At 40.4% G+C, this 18,085-nt stretch overlaps 1 long non-coding RNA gene across 2 annotated transcripts in view; it reads left to right on the top strand.

Annotated features, from left to right (window-relative positions):
* The window catches only part of LOC121496578, a 159,378-nt gene that overhangs the window by 128,585 nt on the left and 12,708 nt on the right, over positions 1–18,085 (top strand). For both annotated transcript variants that reach the window (XR_005989275.1, XR_005989274.1), the window contains one exon: positions 7,474–7,588. This is a non-coding gene — a long non-coding RNA (uncharacterized LOC121496578). The remainder of the gene's footprint in view (positions 1–7,473; positions 7,589–18,085) is intronic.

Here is an 18,085-nt window from a genome sequence, read left to right as displayed (position 1 = left end):
AGATGACCGCCTCTCTGCACATGGCAGAGGGAGATGGAGACGCAGAGCCAGCTCTCTGGTAAGGGGCACTTAACCTGAGGGCCCACTCACATGACCTGCCTAAACCTAGTTGTCTCCCAAACGTCAAATTGGGGTACCTGGGTGGCTCCATCGGTTAATCGTCTGACTTTGGCTTACATCATGATCTAGGGGTCCTGGGATCCAACCCAGATAGGACTCCCTGCTCAGCGGGGAGTCTGCTTGTCCCTCTTCTTCTGCCCTTCCCCCACACGTGTGCACACATACTTGCATGCTCTCTCTCAAATTAAAAAAAAGGCCAAATACTCTCACATTAGGCATTAGGACTTCAACAAGTGAATTTTGGGGGGTGGGGGTGGGGCACTATTCAGTCCATAGCAGGTGTTTTATTAATCTTTGTAACCTCAGCATGTAGCAAAGTTCTCAGGAGCGAATTTTATGGTTTGAATTATCTTAATGCGTTGTCTAATGGTCTTAGGTGCTTTAATGCCTTTGTTCCATTGGTGATGGGCAAATGGTAAAAGTAGAAGTTTTGGGGGTGTTGGGTGGCTCAGTCAGTTAAATGTCTAACTTTGGCTCCAGGCATGTCTAACTTTGGCTCCGGGTCCTGAGATTGAGTCCTGCAGCAGGCTCCACGCTCAGCGAGGAGTCTGCTTCTCTCTCTCTCTGCCTCTGCCTCTGCCCCTCTTCCTGCTTATGCAGGCACGTGCTCTTTCTTTCTCTTTCAAATAAATAAATAAATAAATAAATCTTTAAAAAAATGGGAGATTTTGGTTATTTGATAACCATGTAGTGAAAAAGAAGAATAAATTAGGGCCTTTATGGGCAGATATTTTAAAAGGTGGTAACGGTGGAGAAAGGATTTAGAATTTTGCTTAGGAAAGAGCAATCCTGTGTGAAAGTGTATGAACATAACTTGGGGAACTACTATTCCTGATGCACCTCTAAGCAGGGGCTTGACTTCAGGATAATAGCTCACAAATGTCCCTTGCTGTTTGACAATGTTAATGGACAGGAAGCGAGTAATGATTTATAAAGTGATGCTGGCGCTGTAGTTAACGCGTCGCCCTGACCACGGTAAAAGGTGCAGAAGGAAGCAGCAGTGGCAGCTCACAGAGGAGGGAAGGGGCTTTCCTCCGTCGTCAGTTCCTATCTCACACATTGTTCAGTGTCTAAGCTCCCCTCAGCTCTTTTTTTCTGACAACGCAGAGCCTGAGGATGACCTCTGAGGAAGGTTGCAGATAAAATACAGGATGCTCAGTCGAATTTGAATTTCAGAGAGATGAAGAATAATTTTCCAGTATGAGTTTCACACACTGCATGGGGTAAATGCACACTGAGAATTATCTAAAACGTTAATTTGACTAGTGTCTCGTGTTTTTATTTGCTAAATCTGGCAACGTCACATATAGCCCCCTTGTCTCATGAGAGGTTATCAGAAAGTTCCTCGAGTTTATTCCTAGCGACCAGGGTGGAGTCAGGGGAGGGGGAGGAAGGACAGACCTGTCAGAGAAAATAGGCTTAACGCCTGGTGCAGGTGGAAAAATCTCTGTTGTTCTTAAATGCTCTGAGTTGGTATTTGATAGCTTAAAAGAGTAACGCTATTTATGGGGCTGTGTTGGGAATGTACGGACTTAAAAAAAATTTCACTGCACATTTAGAGGAGGAAAATTCTAAATCATAGAATCACGCAGCCAGATGGAACTAGATCATAGTTTAATCCTCCTCATTTTACAGAAGAGGAATTGAAATGACACAGTGGAAATAGAGTCTTGAAGTCAGACCTGAAAAGTGCAGGTTAGTTCACTTAATAACTGGGGGAAATGGGCAGGTGACCCAGGCTACCGCAGCTTTAGTTCCCCACTCCGGGCAAAGTGGAAGTGGTGCTACCTGCCTCGCAGGGTTCCAGGGGGGCCCGACCGAGTCAGTGTCACGGCCCCAGAAGAGTGACTGAGTGCGAGGAGATGATAGTTGTTGGACTCAGTTTATTGTCAAAGTAGGGAGCAGAGTAATTTGCTTCTGCGGGATAAACCATTGGCTTTAACGCTGGCTGGCCCCATTAGCCAAAAAATGTGGGGAAGAGGAAATAAATGATGTTCATCTAAAAACAAACAGCAACAACCAGGATGCCTGGGTGGTGCAGTTGGTTGAGCATCCGTCTCTCGAGTTCGGCTGGGGTCAGGATCTCAGGGTGGCGGGTCGCAGCCCCTGGTGGGGCCCCGCGCTCAGTCGGGGCATCTGCTCCAGGGGTCTCTCCTTCTGCCCCCGCCCACTCAGGCCAGCCTGCATGTGCGCCGGGCAGGCTCTCTGAAATAAATGAGTCTAAAAAAAAAAAAAAAAAAAAGCAACTCATCCACCAAAGCAGAACAAACTAGAGTGTCCCTCTCCCTGGGATTGGAAAGAGGGGCTCTGCCTAAGAAAAGTGGGCACTTTTTGTGAAGCCGAGGATCTCCTTCGGTAATGAATTCTTCCTCGAGCCCCCAAGCTTTCATTCTCTCCAACATGAGATATGTGTTTATCCTATCGTGTGAGTTATTTTCCCCAAACCGCTCATTTTTGCATCCCACGAGGTGGTGGTTCTCCAAATACGGTCCCTCAGCCTGGGGGGCAACAGTGGGCACCTTGTGCTGTGAATCCTCAGAAGCCCACGCAGGCCTGTGGAGTGGGGCAGTCTGGGGGTAGGGTCTGGCCATCTGTGTTTTCACACTGTCTTCGTGATTCTGACGCAGACCAGGGCCTGGGAACCGCCACCCTACAGCTTTGACCTGCCCCCCGCCCCCCCAAGCCCTAAGGTCTGTCCGCATCTTTGATAGTGGCAGAATGAGGCCTGTCTGCACTTTTGCCCGTGACACCTAATTACAATTCGAGGACACCCAGGAGTATGGGGAGTCAAACAACAATATGGGAAGGAGGACGTCGATATCCATTAAGCATGTGGTTTGGGCCAGGCTTGCACTAGACGTTTTGTAGCCCTCATCCCGCCTCCTGCTCCCAGCAGCTCTCTGCACTTGGTACTATCCCACCACTTGGTGAATAATGAAGCTGAAGTTCACGCAGGTCAAGAAATTGGTCCAAGCCCCACAGAGCTCCAAGGTGGTAGGGCGAGTAGAGCTCGAAAGCCCAGTTTGACTTTCGACCTTACAAAGATATGCAACAGGGCCCAGCTTTTCTACCGGGAACTCTGTGAGATTGGAGGGACCCAAGACTTGTAATGAGGGGAACGTGGAGCTGAGACGTTTCTCAAGCCTGCTAAGAGGCAAGGGGAGCTACAGGTTGGAGGAGGCAGCTGTTAGGGGAGCCACAGCTGCCAGTGATCCTGCATCCACGCTCGGGGTGGGGGGCACGGGGAGACGCTAGCCACACACACATTTCTCACAGCCAAGTTTAAAACAATTTAAATGAAGCAAAGTATTCGATTAGAGATGCTTGAGGAAACCGGGCACGTATCATCTGTGTCAGCAGTGCAGGAGAAGAAGATATTTAGCCTTTGCAAGCTGTGGCCACTTGAGCGCCGGACGATGAGGTTGCCTCACGGAAGAGCCGAAGAACACGTCCAATACCTTGGAGAGATTAATTTCCCTGGGGGGTGGGGGGGGGGAGGAAAAAATAATAAAACAAAGGAAGATCCTCTGATTACATTTAAATATTTCCTTGCCAATGCTTGAGGGAATTCTAGCATTCCTCGCCTGCAGAGGAAAAGCTTTTGTGCCTGGGAAAAAGGTGATTAGGGCACCTTGCCTGGGAGGATCGCCATGAAGAAGGGGGTGGAAGGGAGGAAGGGGTGTTTCAATAGTGGCACAGGTGCAACAGTTTGGAGTGAGTGATGGCCTTACAAATGACCCTGGCACGGAGCAGAGGAAACCCAAGGAGAAGATTAATCGAATTACAGCTACAGTGTGTGTGCATTTTATTTCTGCTTGTGCCGTCTAAATGGATTGTGGGGCTGGCTCACCAGCTGGGGTAAGGTCAGAATATTGAGGAAATGGGAGGGGATATAGATGGACAATCTTCCGGATGGGGAACAATCATTTGGTTGTTTGCTTTAGGGTGAAACCTTTTTTGGGGTCTGAGCAAAACTCAGTTTTTAATCTTCTTTGTCTGAAAGCAATCTCATTATTTTTCACACCAGGGTATGATCAGTATTTGAGAAGTATATCTTCCAGTTTAAGGCAATTTGGATAAAGAGTAACATATTTGTCAAAAAGATATATTTATTTATTAGAGAGAGAGAACAAGCAGGGGGAGAGGGAGAGGCAAACAGACACTCCACTGATGCAGAGCCTGATGCAGGGCTCAATCTCACCACCCTGAGATTATGGCCTGAGCCGAAATCCAGAGTCAGACCTCAACTGGCTGAGCCACCCCGGCGCCCTAACATATCGGTTTTATAACGCAATTTTTCATTTTCTAAGAGAATTGACAGGATTTTTTTTCTTTAGGGCCTTAAAAATGTCATTTGTTTTAAGAAAAATTAATATCCAGACACTTTTTTTTTTCTGAAGCAATAAATATTGCTAAAAATGTTTTCTTTGTGAACAGATTTTACGGACTGTAAAAAATTTTCGATTTTATCAATACGATTTCATATTTCCTTAGGATGTTAATCAAATTAAGTGTTACGAACCAGTTGATACTCAAATATTTGCCTCCTCTCTTAAAAGCATTAGTTTATTTGTAGTAGTTAAAAGTTTACACTGTTCAGTTGCTCAGTGATTTACATGGGTATTTAATTATCTATTTAATTCCGCTCATGTAGTATCTCGTGTCCACGTATCCTGCTGCTTTTCAAATTATTTTAATGCTTTCTTCAGTGTTCTTTTGGATAACTTAGCAAGATGCAACCTCATGTATCTTGAGGTCTAGCAGACTTTGTTCTCATTCAGGAAATGTATATTAAGTGTCCCCCCTCAAAAAAAAAAGTAGAGAGAAAAAAAAAAGTAGAGAGGTACTATGAAACAAGCACAAAAAAATGCATGTGGTAGGATGGGTAGCAACATAGTTGTTATTATTTTTTTTTAATAAACTTTTGAAAGGAAAAGTCAGAATTCAAATCCAGACTTCATATCTCACCCCCCAGGTGACCCTGGGTAAATAGTTAAATTCTGACACTCAGTTTCTTCACCTGTAGAACTGAGGCCATCAAAATATCTTACAGTGCCGTTGTGAGCATTAACTGAGGTCGTGTATGCCTCGCACCTGGAAAGTTTCTTGCACAAAGTAGAGCTTCCACCAAGGCCATGCTCCCCACTCGTTTTCATGCTTTAAAAACTGTTTAAAGAGAAGTTAGGGTATATTGGAAAGACTACTAGTCTGGGCATCTAACGGCCGAGGGTCTAATCTAGGTATGTGATCCTAGACAAGTCATGTCAACGTCTCTGAAATGTGGTTAATTTGTGCCTCCCGTGTCCCCAGTCTGCCTTCTGAGAGTCGCACTTGCCCAGGCGCTGTCCTTCCCAGTTGCGTTGACCTCCTTCGTGGTTGCTAATGTTTGGGTCGGCTGTGATCTGGTTCGCTGCTCAGCGGTCTCCCTCTCCCAGTCACTGTGCATTTATATGAACTCCAGAGTATGTGTTTCATTGTGCCTTAGCTGACCCACACTCGGGGATCACAGGGAGAGGTGTATCTGCCCTGCCTGTTTAATAGGGTTGCTGTGAGGAGTTAATAAAATAAGTGAAAGCCAGTCGCAAAGTGGAGAGTGTGAGACAAATGTTCATTAAACTCTGTACCTTTATTCCTAGAGCCCCGAATGCTTTGTCCTTCCTTTCAAAAAGCTTAAATTACCTTGTGTGTTTGACTTCATTTAGTCTTACCACATCCCTTTAAAGTAAAGGGCTAATTGCTTGGTTTAATAAACTTCTCCCTTCTGACAGTCTATTAGCTAGTTTCTCCTCTATAAATTGTGCAAAGTGACAGCAGGATGGGCTTTGAGGTTTTGCAGGGTTTTCTACTTAAAATCTTTCCTGGGGAGTCTAGCGTCACACGTATAAACGAAGGAGGGGATGGCTTTTCATTTAAGTTCTCTCCTTATGCAGTTGGCAACGTACTTTGATAAGGTTTTTGAAGAAATAAAAATAAAATTAATTAACAACGCTCTGGAACTGTTTTCTGAGCAATATATTCCTTAGGTTTGGGGATCCTTGGGGGGGTGCTCAGCGGTTTAGCGCCTGCCTTTGGCCCAGGGCACGATCCTGGAGCCCCAGGATCGAGTCCCACATCGGGCTCCCGACATGGAGCCTGCCTCTCCCTCTGCCTGTGTCTCTGCCTCTCTCTCTCTCTCTCTCTCTCTCTGTCTATCATAAATAAATAAAACCTTAAAAAATATATATATTCCTTAGGTTCATTCAGGCCTCCACAATCCTAAAATAGTAATGGAAGAAAGGGGTGCTCGCCATGTGCCTAGAACTGCAATTCTGAGTTAACATTACGATCATCCTGCCATTGAGGACACATGGGGGAATCTGGATTCCTGCTCAGCACAGCATTATGTTTCATTTATAGTCCTATTTATGTAGTAACTCCACTATTGCCGTATGGTGACGACAATAACCCTTCCAGTGATTTTGTTTACTATTAAAACCTTATGTGATTTAATTCATCACTGTCCTCTACTAGGCTTCACATTCTTTCAGAGCAGACTGCATCCTCCTGTTTCCTAACTTCATCCCCAGTGCACAGCCTGCTGCTCCCCATAGGGTAGGCAGACAAAGATTTGCTGAAAAGCTGAATGAATACATGGTCTTTATTAACGCAGTGCCTGGAAATGGGCTGATACCCAGATTGAGGGTGTGTGTTTGGATCTACACATCTTGGAATTCCACGCTCCATTTCCTGTTCCTCTCAGCCTGTGTGATGCCCAGATTGTATGCTGCTTGGATTCTCAGTTACGGAATCAAGCGTTGGAGAGTTCGTCGGCATAGCCCTGAAGGCCTTGCATGCTGCCCCTCGCATGCCCCTGACCATGAATTTATCTGCCCTGGGATTTGTCATCTCCTAACTAATACTTTTTCACAGAGGATCATGCGTGGTGTGGGAGTGCAGGAATGGAGGTGGAGATGAGTTGGAGTTGGGGAAGGCGAGATGGGAGTGGAGGCGACACCCAGAGTTCTCTGGGAAAGAAGTCCCTGACTTGCATCGGAGATGAGGGTGGGGAGAATGATAAACTTCCAGACCATAAAAGCCGGGGATCAGGGTTATTGGTGAGCAATGTAACTGATAACATGTAGTTGCATTTTTCTGTCTTCAAGAACAGCTAACGCGTTATAGCTAGTCATCAGAAAGACTTTTCCATTGTTTTGAGGAAAAGAACATTTTTGCATCATAGAGTCACAAAACTGTAGAACTGGAAGGAAAATTTGAAACTGCCTAATTCGGTCTAATTACACTGTTGATGAAATCAAGACTTTCCCAAAGATCTTCATGTGCCTTACTTTTATTTTGCCTCCCGCATTTACTTAGGAATTGTGTGGAACACTTGGTATCATGGAGAGATGGCTTATACAGTGAGGACTTCACACACAGTCCATGGTGACCAGGAACGTGCTGAACTGGACGGAGACGATATGATAATTGGGTGAGCAGTCATTTTACTACCTTCCCAGAAACAGTAAGCACCTTATATGCTGCTTTTCTATGAGAATATTTAAGAACTTAGAAACCTCACTCAAATACTATTTACCAAGGACATCAGGTGTCTGAAAGAACAGAACTGATTTGTGATTTCTTTTTTCTTTTTTTTTTTTGGTGGCAACAACCCAAGGTGTTTTGTCTTCTTAAGTCCACTTCCCCCGAGGATGTTTTATTTTCATTATAATCAGCATTTTTTTGGGGGTGGGGTGTGGGGTAAGTGGGGAGGGTGCTCTTTGAAATATTCTAAATGTCACATATATAAATATTGTGCTTTCTGATTCCTTGTTTCCACAAGCTAAGCCCTTGTGAAACCTTATTCTCTGAAAACATTAGCACATCACTCTTTCTTGTAAACTGATTTGGATCACCTCAGGCGTCCCCCATAGGGGGGACAATCCCATAGGATTGTCCTCAACTAACAAGGGCGCTTCAGAAAGGAGCCCGCATTGCACTGATGGCTAACGTCCTCACTAGAGCAAGACAGCAGCTCTGCTGGGCACAAGGCTTTAGTCTACAACCTATAAAAATCTTGGCCCCTCTGTGGTATATTCATACCGAATCAGGGAGAGATTTAATAGAATTTCTGTTTGTGTCGATCAGGATTAAGAATGTAAATTGATGCTAACTGCATGACTGACATCTAGTGGATATACGCCAGTGGTGCTGTTTACAACCAGGTTTCCTTTTTCTCCCCCTCCTTGGAGTATTATTTATATGGGGGAAAATCACCTTTGAAGAAATCAGTGTCTTCAATCCAAAGTTCTAACACTTGATGTTACCAAAATATTAGGAACGGGAAACTCTGTAAATGAAGGATACGCGCTTTATGGAGCCTTGAAAGAATATATAATAGGTTGGAGTGAAAATAAAACCACAAATCAAAATCTAGGTTTACTTAGTTTGATGGAAAAGGTTGAAATACATTGACCTGAGAGTACAAACTTGCAAAATATGTCAGTATCCCCAATGAGCTGGAATGCTTATTACTTTTTACCTGTGATTTCTTTTTCGATATTCACTTACCCGCATGAGAGATACATTGAAAAAGGCCTGATATTCTGATATGAAATATCACTTGTGGTTGTATAAACATGTTGAACTTTTGCTACTGTTCTAAGGCTCATAAATTGGTAATTGACAAGTAGAATGGACTTTCAGTTATTCATTTGGGCTTTTTTTTGACTACCAAAAAATTTTTATTGGCCGTTATTAAAAATATGCTAAAGAATCGACCATGCCAATAGGAAATTTTAAGCACGAAATGTTTTAGAGGAAACATGCCTGTTTTGTATATAACTAAGGTATTGGAATCAGATGACTGTAGAAAGACAATGCAGATTAAAAGCCTAATCTTTAGGAAAAAGTCCTAGACCTTCTTATTTAAGTAGTTGTAGGACAATGTCCAGAATGCTGTTCTTGGCAAAAGCAGTTTTTAATTGCTAGGAATAAAATATTTTTTGATGTGCAATCTTGAGGATTTTTAAAATGAAAGTATCCTTGCAGAAGTTTTCTTTGGAAGAAATTACTTTCGTCCTCATTCTGTTCCCTCTGTGAAGGTGTATGAAATTTCAAGCAAAGGTGGAGTATTGTTTTAAAGGGTGTCTTGTCAGGGAAAGCCGCCCAGCTGTGTAAGCGGCGTTGTATCGGATACTCGTGTACCATATAATGGTATCTCGTAGGGGAAATCCTGCTGCTCATGATGCAGGCAGATGGCCCATGTTTGTCTTTATAAGTAGATCAGAGAGACCTATTCCTGATCCTTTAGATCACTGTTTACTCTAGGAATGGTTAGAGTGGACCTGTCATGGTGGAAATTACGCCAGCAGGTGTAAAGAAGTGGCAAATGTCCAGAGAATTTTTACAAGCAGTTTCACACTGACGGGAAAGGAAAAGACTATGTTTGTAAATTGTGTATTTTGTATACATCCCTACGTTGATTACTAAAAAAAAAAAAAAACAAAAAACTTCCTTGTTGATGATGATGTGACAAAGCTGATGATTAGTATAGTGAAATTACAAAATGAGGCCATTATTTTCCCTCTTTTTTCTTAAATTTAAATTTTAGGTAGTTAATATACAATGCAATGTTGGTTTCTCGGGTCGAATCCAATGACTCATCACTGACATACAACACCCAGTGCTCATCATAACAGGTGCCCTCCTTAGTGCCCATCACCCATCCAGCCCATCTCCCTCCCACCCACCTCCCTCTGTCAACCCTCAGTTTGTTCTCAATCATCAAGAGTCTCTTATGGCTTGTGTCAGTTTCTCTTTTTTTTCCCGCTGATTTTAAAATTGAGATATAATTTACACATGTAGTGTTGAGATATAATTTACACATGCAGTATAATCGACATGTCGTGTTACAGTTAAAGGAATTTTAACAAATGGATACACCTGTGTAATCCACGCCTCATATCAAGATTCGCAATATTTTCAGCTCCCCAGAAAGTTTCATCAAGTCTCTTCCCAGGCAAACTCTGCATCTCCCACCCCTTTCTTTTACCCCAGCCTCCTAGGCAACTACTATTTTAATTTCTTCTATCATGTGTTGCCTGTTGTGAAATTTAATGCGAATGGATTGACAGGAATTAGTTTTCTTTTCCTTCAGTGTGATTATGTTGTTCAACTGAAATAGTTCAGTTGAATTTAATTGTTTATGTCTGAATTTAGTTTTATGGTTTTTTCTTTTCGTTCAATACTTGTTTCAAATATGTAGTAGAACCTTAATAGGCTTACATATATTTTTGGAAACACAGAAGTGCCTCTCCTATACTTCACCTGTTCCCTGCTACCCACCACCTTTTGTAAGTAACAACCTCCTTGTTTTCTGGTTTATCCTTCCTGGGTTTCTGTTTTGCCATTTTTCCTACCTGGTGTTTCTTCAGGTGTAGACTTCTAATTTATATATTTATAAAATAATTTCCATTTCTTTACTGAGAAATCACGTAATTTCACTTAGTGTGTCTGTATTTCCCTTTAAGTCCCGAAAAGTATTAGTAACAGTCTTTTCAATTTCTTATCTGCCAAAAAAAAAAAATAAAAATAAAGATAAATTTCTTATCTGCCAATTCCAACAGCTCTGTCATCTATGGATCAGTTTCTATGGAATGTTTTCTTTCCTGGCACGGGCTGTCATTCTGTGTTTCTTTACACATCCAATCATTTTTTTAGTGGTGCTGGAAAAGCATGGCTATAACGTTGCTGAGAGTTTGAGTTTTACAGCGTAGCGTACGGTTAGAGAGTGTCGAGTTCTGCTCTGGCAGGTAGTTAATTCATGGGTAGATTAGCACGGCCCTTTTGAGATTTGTTTTTAACCTTTGTTACAGTTAGTGCAGAGAAGTCTTTTCTCTAGGGTTAGAGCAGCCTTACTCCTAATACCTGGGAGTTTTGGAGTTTCCTTTGAATGCCTGGAATGAGAGCTTGCCAGTCTGGCAGGTTAGAAATCCTGTCTCCCAGTACTGTGTAGGCTTCAGACGTACCATTTAGTTCACAGCTCCCACAGGTGTTTTTCTCCTGGGCCTTGCCAATTCCTGGAACTCCTTCTTTATCTAGGTCCTTTGCTTGCATACTAGGCTCTGTGAATGCCCTGTTTCTGCAGCCCTACTACTCTCTGCCTCTTCAGTTTAGCAAAACCACCACGTTTTTGTGGGTCTCCACCTCTCTGTGCCACACTCTAGAATGTTTCTTTGGGCAGAAGGCAAATGTGGGTTTCAACTTGTGTGTATATTTTCCTTCTTTCCACTATTGAAATTCTCTGCTGTTGGTTGTCCAGCATCTGGAAAGAGTTGCTTCATGTATTTTCTCCAGTTTCACTGTTGTTTGTGGCAGGAAGGCTAGTCTGTACTTACTTATTCCATCATGGCTATAAGCAGAAATTCCTAGCCACTATTTTTAATTATGAAATGTCCACGTCACTAGGAATTTTAGTAATAGTGTATCTCCATTTCAGTATTGCTTGCTTTAGCCTTCCTGTGACTACTTGTTATTTGACAGTGGAAGTAAACAAGCAAACACTGGAGATGCAAAGGTTTCCAAATTTCCAAACAACTAAATACTTGGCACATGTATGTACAATCTCAGGAAGTGACAACAGTGAAACTTGACATTCTTATTGAAAAAAATGACACAAAGGTATTTCATGATGAACTTTCTTTTCATGTATCTCTTGGCATTTTATAATTGTAAGATTCTTAGATTTAGTATATTGGAAAGAAAATGAAGGTAGGATGGTTGCATATGATGCAAACCTTGTAAGTGGAATTTTAATTGAAATTTCCTAGTTGTGTGCTTGTTTCAGTAGGAATGTAGTATTAGGAATGCTTTTACTTCTTGAAAACCTGTGGCTAATTAATAATATATTATTATTTTTTCTTCTGTAAAAGCAAACAAGAATGTTTTGCTTGAAATAACATGTAAAAAACCTTCGCTTGAAATAAGATGTAAACAATCTTGTTTTTGTCATTTATGAGTATTATAACACATATTTATTATTTTGCTTTGATTGGTTATATGGCTATATGGCATATTGAATTTACATTGGAGCATGGAATATAAATAGAGGTGAAGTTGTGAGGTGAGAAGTAGTAAAAATGATAGTCTAGGTGGATAGAGCAGCATGAGCAGGAAGACTGGCAAGACCTGAGAGTATAGGAGACTCAGTAAGGAAGCCAGGAGGACAAAGCATGGAGCCTGAGCATACCACAAGGCCAAGGCATAGTCCTTTCTTGAATATTTATTGACTATCAGTTGGACCAAGCAATGGGTAGATCTCTGGCTTCAGTTCTGGCCTCCAAGGAGCTTATGGTCTATTGGAGAGACAGACATAAAACAAATCTTTTAAATAAAATTATCAAAATAAGTTTTATTATGTCAGAGGTTAGCTTTTATGTACAGAAAGAACTGTTTAAGTTTTTATTAAAATTAAGATGGTTTCCTTGAGAGTTTAACTTACAAAGCCTGATAATCTATTTTATAATCTCCTTGTACATTTTTATTATATCTATTTGAATATCTTAGCTAAGCAGATTAAATCTCCTTAAAAATGTATCTCTTTTAGGAATCTGTGGAATTCCCTGAAATATTTTAAAATCATTTATAAAATTAATATAAATATATAATCTGAGTAATAAAAACCTTTAAAGTACTTTAAACAACTCTTCACAATCTAGTCAATTAGAAAATAAAGAAAATAAAATTAAAATAAAATTAAAAGGATTGATTTGATTCTATTAACAAACTTAACCTAGTTCCTGAACATATTTTAGTTTAAAAATTATTACTTTAAACTTACTTAAATTAAAAACACTAGATTAATTTGTCATATTCTCTAATAGATCATACCTTTTAAATATTACAAATATTTCAACATATACAGATTTTCCTCAATTTAGCACAAAATAATTTGTAATATGGGAGTCCTTTGTGTCACAATTTTTTATTTATTTCTAAGTCTGCCCAGACACTTACCTACTAAGAGAAACAGATTTATTGTTATAGATGTGCTTGGGTTGATAGGTCAATATTTCATGACTATAACATGGTTATCACCTTTGGTGGGTTGAATGTTTCTGGATCTGGGATTTGAGTTTGTGAAGGAAGATCTGGCTACTGATTTATATTGAGCACAAGATAGACACAAGGAGCAATTTTGTAGTTGCTATTTCAAGAGGAAACTCTAAGTCTATAGCCTTCAGGATGAGATTCCTTTTGCAAACCCATAGTCACTAGATTTTATCCTTTTATCAAACATTTTCTAACCTACTATAACTTTAATCACTTGCATGGGTGAGATTCTAATGCTCATACTCATTTTCTATCACTACTTGATTGGATTCTTCTAGGCTATTTATTGTCTGATTCTTTTTCTGATTATTGGCTGTAGCTCTAAGCTCTTTTAATAATGGCATTGTTGAAAAAATCAAAATAGAGATGTGTAGAGTGTTGGGAACATATGAAAGAAAGTTTACTTTCTAGGTTAATATCTTTTCTCTCTGATCTCTTGAAACCTATGCTTACTTCTATTTTCATACTTCTTAAAAGATACTCTCTTACTTTATTATTTTTTTCTGGTAGAACCTGTTAGCTTTCTGAGATATTGGGTTGTGCCTTCTTTTAGGTTACATCTCTAGGACCTAGCACACTGCTGGCACAAAATGGGTACTTTATTTGTTGAATAATGTCTTTAATATTTATTTTATTCTTAAAAAGATTTTATTTTTTATTTATTTATGAGAAACATACAGAGAGAGGCAAAGACATAGGCCCTGCCCTCTGATGACCATCTGTTTGTTCTCTACAGTTAAGGCTTCTCAGTTTCTGATCCTTCTCAGGTTTCAGTTTTGATATAAAATGGGAATAAATTCTCATGATGCTGTTGTGGGGATGAAGGGAAGTAATCTATGCTTTCTGGGTATAGTAAACTACACTGGGAGGACATGCGTTTTGACTGAGAGAGAGGACAGGTGAATGGTTGTGGAACTTGGGAAAGAGGAAGCTGATCCCTTCTTCCTTTTTCTCATATAATCTGGCCCTTAACATCACTGTATGCTAACGAAGTCCACACTAGTATGCTAATAAATAATACATAAAGCACAGGCCTCAATTATGATATTTGTTGGTAGGCCTGAAATTATAAGTACTATTTAGAAATTATTTCTAGAGGAAAATATTTTTTTAAGTTATAACCACATCACACGTGGACCTTGGGAGTGAGACTAGTTTATCCGTTGAAGACTCCTTGCATTGGCTTATCAGGTTGCAATCCTCTTTTCCACCTTAGAGTACAGAAGTAATTCCCATTTCATTAAACTTTGAGTGTGTGTATGTGTGTGTTTGTGTATGTGTGTAGAAATGCAGAACAGAGGATGAAAATTCCCAGTGAAGAATAGAGTGTTTGAGAATCATAATTCATATGTAAAATAAGGAAGAAGCACATGGAATTCAAGAGCCAGGAATATTTCTCTAAACTTTTCTGAAGGTAAAAAATAAATTATATTAAAAATGAATTACATTAAAACGAAGCATGATGTTGAAGCCTTTGTAATTTTTACAGTGATGAAATTTGGAGCTGGTTTTTAAAAAGCTATTCAAAAAAACTTTTAGAAACTTCCAAATATCTTTGTATTTATAGAAGTCTATTTCCTTGATACTAAGCTTAAGTCAAAATGAGTGTCTTTTCTATAACTTTCCTTCACTTGTCTCACCTCCACTTTGACTCACAATGATTTGGGCAGTGGAGGAAGAGTTCAAAGCTAAACTGCAACCATTTCAAACTCAGAGAATCCAGGTACTTTAGTTTTTGCAGATATTAACAATTTTATAAATTTGAAAAAATTTCCTGTAAATTATGTATTTTCCTTTTTCTGAAGTCAAATGTAGCACCAGAACCATGCTGCACAAGGATCTGCTGATGTTGTGGGGGAAACCAGCCATGCTTATGTATCTGCTAAATTGAGGATACAGTGAGAGCTGAGTATAAACAGATTAGTTACAAACCTAGTTTTTGATAAATTACCTGAGAGTTCGAACAATTATTTATTAATTTTACTTTATAACATTTATTAAAAACAGTATTGAGGAATGAGAAATGTAAAAACAGTATTTGAGGAATGAGGGGGAAACAACTCACTAAAATAATTTATTTTGGGTCTGTTATTTGTACTTCTCGAAAGCAATCAGGACCATGACAGTGGGTTTTCTGTCCCCCTCTCCTCACCTCACTCCAGTTTTGGGTTCCTCAAGGCAGAGCAAACACTAAGAGTGTTGGCTGTGGCAGTGTTCTCCACTGGCAGCTTTCCTTTGGTCAGTTACTGATTAATTTATTCCTAGTGAACAATCAAGTCAGCATTGGGTGTGGAAAATATTTGCAGCTACTGGTAAGATCAACTAGGCCCCCAATTCCTCTGAAATATATTGTATAATTAAAACAATTAAATGGCTCTCTACTCATCTGAACACACAGAGCCCCCTCCTTTTTATCTGAAGTTCCCATTCCCCTTAACTGAAATAGTCCTTTCCCTGGTTCTCACCCCTGGTTACTTATTTAAATCCCTTTGGGGAGCTTTTAATGCTCTCCATGCCCAGGCTACGACCTAAACCAATTAGATCTCTGGGTATGAGTTTTGTTTTTATTTTGTTAAACTTTGAGTCTTTTCAAAGTGCAGCCACTTCAGAGAAGCCATTACTCTAAAGTCTCAGCTGATGCTAGGAGGATTGTTCCAGGCTGAATTGTGTCCTCCCCAAATGTGTATGTTGAAACCCTAACCCCCATTACCTCAGAATGTGACTAAATTTGAAGATAGGTCTTTAAAGAGTTAATTAAATTAAAATGAAGTAATTAGGATGGGCCCCAATCCAATACAAATGGATATATATGAAGAGGAAATTAGGACACAGACCCACACAAAAGGAAAAGAGAGTGTGAAGCCATGGGGAGAAGATGACCACCTATAAGCCAAGGGGAGAAGTGTCTGAAGAAATTCACCCTGCTGATGTCGGGATCTCAGACTTCCAGTCCCCAGAACTGTGAGCAAATAAATACCCAATCTGTGGCACTTTATTTTGGCAACACTAACAAACAAATACAAGGATCAAAATGATCATAGGGGTTAAACAGAGAAAGAAGAAAAAGAAGAGTCAGAAGAGGAAGAAAGGAAGAGGAAGAAGAAGAAATCCCCATGAAAATGAAATTGTCTGCATGGAATTTGTTGATCAGAACTGCCCTGCTGTGTGGAGATGTCTCCTGGGGGCTTCTGTGATGAAGCAATATAACTGAGAGCAAATATCTTGGGACCTAGACCTTTGCCTGATGATTATTGTAGAGACAGAAGGAAGAGTGAATGTGTTCTACTGACTGGCTTGGCTAGAGGACTTTCCAGATACACACTTAACCCAATGGTTTATCAACATTTAGCCACCAAACTGGTCTTGCAGTTTTGTTCTGTGATGCTTTCCATATGAAATTGCATTACAATAAACTCTTCAAGGAAGGAAACCATATCTTACTCATTTTTATGACTTACTAAGTGGCACATAGCAGGCACTCAAAAATGCTTGTTGAACGAACACAGTGATTTATTAGTCGGTGAATAACCCACTGTATTGAATCTAAATTATTTTAATTGGTTTTCAAAATACTTTTCTATCCATCCTCTTCAAAATACATCTTTTCTTCTACTTGCTGAAACAGGACAGTGTCCCGCAAGTGACTTGTCTATTGTTCATACTATGTATTGGCTTAATGTATTGTCTCCCTTGAGTTTCCCTTCTTTTGTTTTTCAAACTTCATTTCTCATGTGTACGTGGCTATAAACCATGGATCCCAGTCTACACTCAGCAGACATTTGTTGTATGCCAGGCACTATGTTAGATACCAGCGGTACCCAGACAGATTCAACAAGGTTTTCTGTCTTCCAGGGCCTTGCTCTCAAGCTAGGGAGAAAGACAGGGGAATAGTTAAAATACAACAGGCAGTATGTAACAGTAGAAGTAGAAAACAGGTGCTAGTAGATAATAGGGAAATAGAACTTAGATTTATATGGGGGCTTTATGGCGAGCAGACAATACAAAAAGTGAATTAAATTTATTCTAGAAGGTTATTTGGGAATTACACAGGTGAAGAAAGTGTGTAGGATGAATGCAGAAAAGGAAATAGTCCAGATTAAAGCCTGGAGACCTGAGGCTTTGGAGACTCTTTAGCAAGTGTATATCTTTGTTACTGAATCAGCTTCTGTGGTCTTGAAACCAAGGAACGAACACCATAACCCTTGACTCACATGGCTTAGGAAAAGAGAAGATTCTTATATCCTTGGTTACATAGAGTACCCCCGATACGAAAGGAAAGAAGTGGTAGGAAAGAAATCTGGGATGATACCATTTCTTGGTATGGTCTCCAGGTGACATCAGTAGCCCACGCAAGTTCTCTCTTTGGGCCTGCCTCTTGTGTTTCCGTATTTACAAAGCACTTTTACATCCATTGTCTCTTTTGAGAGTCACAATAACCCTCTGAGAAAAATACCAGCAAGTGATATTCTTCCCATCCTGAGGCCAAGGAAACTAAGGTTTAGTATGTGTGAGTCATTTGAACAAATTCACCCAGATTGAAGGTTGCAGACATAAGGATCCACAGCCAGGTTCTCTGACTCCGCAATCTAGGCTCTTTTCCTTATATCTTTCTTCTATAAGATATGCAGACAGTTTTAGAAGGAAAGGGAATGTGAGACGGGCCACTTGGAAGTGTAGGAATTCCACATGTGCAACATTTAGGGAGCGATGTCACCTGAAATGATTCCAGGGAGGTACAGTAAGAACAGTTCATCATTCCCTTAACAGGGAATATGTAAATTGTCACTCTATCTCACGGGTCCTTTATTTCAGATATTTTAGCTTAGACCACATGTACATGTTCTTCAGTGCCACAGAAGCCCTGAGGTGACAAATT

The sequence above is a fragment of the Vulpes lagopus genome, chromosome 1 (genome assembly GCF_018345385.1).
Source record: "Vulpes lagopus strain Blue_001 chromosome 1, ASM1834538v1, whole genome shotgun sequence".
Taxonomy (NCBI): domain Eukaryota; kingdom Metazoa; phylum Chordata; class Mammalia; order Carnivora; family Canidae; genus Vulpes; species Vulpes lagopus.
Note: the sequence above shows the minus strand (reverse complement) of the source record. Positions and strands in the feature narration are given on the sequence as shown.